Source organism: Arachis ipaensis, chromosome B6, assembly GCF_059453495.1.
Source record: "Arachis ipaensis isolate K30076 ecotype BB chromosome B6, ASM5945349v1, whole genome shotgun sequence".
Classification (NCBI taxonomy): Eukaryota; Viridiplantae; Streptophyta; class Magnoliopsida; order Fabales; family Fabaceae; genus Arachis; species Arachis ipaensis.
In genome coordinates, this window is record NC_142441.1 from 76,679,969 (window position 1) to 76,683,230 (window position 3,262).

Below are 3,262 nucleotides of genomic sequence, written 5' to 3' on the forward strand. Positions count from 1 at the left end.
TAAGCCAGCAGCACATCCATATTATTTAGCTCCATTACTCCTTGAGTAATGCCTCTTTCAGAAGCATAGAAGTAGTCATTCTCAGCTACAGTCTCGATGACATATATGGCTTCTTCAATGGTCTTCTTCTTGTTCAGAGATCCCCCAGATGAGTGGTCCTCTGCCTTCTTTGATTCATAAGAAAGACCCTCATAGAAGATGTGTAGTTGTACCCATTCATTGAACATGTATGGCAGGCACCTTCTTGTTAAGTCCTTAAACCTCTCCCATGCTTCATAGAGAGTTTCACCATCTTGTTGCTTGAAGGTTTGTACCTCAGCTCACAACCTGTTGATTCTTTGAGGAGGGTAGAATCTCGCCAAGAATTTGTTCACAACATCTTCCCAGGTTGTTAAACTCTCGTTCAGGAAGGATTCTAGCCATTTAGATGCTTTATCCTTGAATAAGAAGGGGAACAGAAGCAGTCTATAAGTGTCAGGATGAACACCATTCGACTTCACAGTATCACATATCCTTAGAAAAGTGGTTAGATGTTGATTGGGGTTTTCTTGTGTGCTTCCTCCGAATGCACAATTGTTCTGAACGACAGTGATGAGTTGGGGCTTTAGTTCAAAGTTATTGGCATGTATGGTTGGCTTTTGGATGCTGCTTCCATAATTTCCTGGGTTTGGATTGATGTAAGAGCCTAGAACTCTTCTCTCTTGCCCAGCATGATTTACTGGGCCTTCCCTGACATGGTTGTGAGCTTCTTCTTCATGGTGGTTCTCCATATTCTCCTCCATGTCTGGTTCAAAATACTCTTCCTCTTCCTCAGCACCAACGACTCTTTTCCCTCTTGCTTCCCTCCTTAATCTAAGGAGGGTCCTCTCAGGTTCAGAATCAAAGGACGTTGAGACCCCGCTTCTTCTACCTTTCATACAACCAACAAAGCAAAAAGTGATAAAGGAAATGAATGAAGAAATTACTCTTGTTAGAATAGCTGTTAGTGTGAGTGATGCAATATATCAAACAGTTAGTGGGTTAGTGAACTGAATTGTAAATAATGAAGAAAACACAAAAAACGGGTAAGAGGTAAAGAAAAGAAAATAGCTAAAACTGAAAGTAAATCACTCAAATGGAATTAAATAAAACAAAAGAAAAATGCTCAATCTAGTTATCCTCCAACTTAATCATTGTCAATAAAAAATCAATCCCCGGTAACGGCGCCATAAACTTGATGCATGAAAACTTGTCTCTCAACAAATTTCCCTTCGGCAAGTATACTGAATTGTCGTCAAGTAAAAACTCACAATAGAGTGAGGTCGAATCCCATAGGGATTGATTGGTCAAGCAAGTTTAATTAGAGGAATGTTCTAGTTGAGCTAAGCAGAAATTGAGTTGAGTAATTGCAGGAAGTTAAATGGCGGGAGAGTAAATAATCGAAAATGTAAGTGCTGGAAATAAATGGCAGAATGTAAATGGCATAAAGTAAATTGCAGAATCTTAAATGGGGATTTAGGGAGATGAGCATAAAAGTAAATGGCAGAAAATAAAGAGAATGGGTAAGATCAGAAATGGGGGATTCATTGGGCTTAGGAGATGTTGCATTCTCCAGATCAAGTTCGTTCTCATCTCTTCCTCAATCAATGCATTCATTGATCTCCTTGGCAATCTTAAGTGATTGGATCCCAATTCCTTGGCAACCTAATCTTTCTAAGCTTGAACGATTGCCCAATTCCTTGATTTAATTGCTCATGGGAAGAGATGAAGTATGGTCACTTATTATACCACATATATTTCCAAAACAAAGTGTTGGTAGGATTATATGTCACTATATCCATCCAAACCCCAATTTGGTCCACCATGAGAAAGCAATTCTAGCATGATCTCCTCGTCCCTTTTCCAAGGCTCAGAGGAGATCCAATTATGGAAAGTTTTTTTTCCAAGACAACTAACCAATTGGATTAAGATCGAAAGCTTTCTAGTAAAATCAAGAGAAAAGAAAGAAGAAGAAGAATGAAAACTATAATTGATCCATCAAATTACAACAGAGCTCCCTAACCCAATGAAAAGGGGTTTAGTTATTTATAGCTCTGAAAATGGAAGTTGATAGAGAAGAGTACGTTCTAAAACTAGAAGTTGCAGAGAAAGTAAAATATACAGAGTGTAGTTCTAAAGTTCCTGATCTACATTTCAATTCAAAACTATCCCTATATATACTACTCTTCAGATCTTCTAGTTAGCTCTTCAAGTCTTGGATATAGACCCTTGATCTTTAGTTGAAGCAGTTACAGTCTTTAGTAGGCTTAGCTTTGCTTGCAAAGAAAGTGTGAGTTAGGCATGATGGGAAGTTAGTTAGGACGTTAGTGGCGTTAACGTTAAGTGTAAACTTGGGTTCGAGAGTGTTAGTGACGATAACTTTGTCACTAACGTTCCAAACTAGTTGATCCAAGTTAACTTCAATGTTAGTGGTACTAACGTAACCACTAACGTAGCCTCTTAGCCTTTCACAAACGTTATTGGCACTCACCTTTACCAACAATGTTGCTCTTTGTCCCTCTCTTTCACGTTAATGGTCCACGTTAGTATAACTAACGTGGCCCTTAACGTGGGCATGCCAAGGCTTGAGAGCGTTAGTGACACTTACCTTTGTCACTAACGCTTCAGAATGCCCCTTCCTTCTACGTTAGTGCTTCACGTTAATGGCATTAACGTGACCATACAACGTGGGTGTATTCGCCATCTCCAACGTTAGTGACAAAGGTGAGTGCCACTAATGTTGGCCTATCATTCATTGCTCCACGTTACCCTTCACGTTAGTGGTCTTAACGTGACTACTAACGTATGCAATTTAGGCTTGATCTAGCGTTAGTGACAAAGGTGAGTGTCACTAACGCTTGCGACTTCCTTTTTTATCCACGTTAGAGTCCACGTTAATTGGATTAACGTCGCTCATAACGTGGCTTAGTGTGGCATTTTGGAACGTTAGTGGTGTTCACTTTCACCACTAACGTTGGAGCTCCTCCTTTCTTCCACGTTAGTTCCCATGTTAGTGCAACTAACGTGGCAACTAACATGGGTTATGATGGCATTCGAAGGCATTATTGGTGGTAACTTTACCACTAACATTGCAAGCTTACTCCCATTCCACGTTAGTGGTCATGTTAGTGAAGCTAACATGGTTCTTCTTTGCTTCCTTTGTCCTGAAATCAAGCAAACAAGGTGCATCAAAGCTTTCTTTCAAGTCATGAGATCATGCATCATCCATATTATCATTCAACTC

General features: G+C 39.7%; 1 non-coding gene across 1 annotated transcript; it reads left to right on the plus strand.

Moving 5' to 3' along the window:
- Positions 1-225: 225 nt before the first annotated feature.
- Positions 226-329, plus strand: LOC148561406 (small nucleolar RNA R71). Its single transcript, XR_015887873.1, has one exon. It is a non-coding gene; the product is annotated as a small nucleolar RNA R71 (small nucleolar RNA).
- The last annotated feature ends 2,933 nt before the right edge of the window (positions 330-3,262 follow it).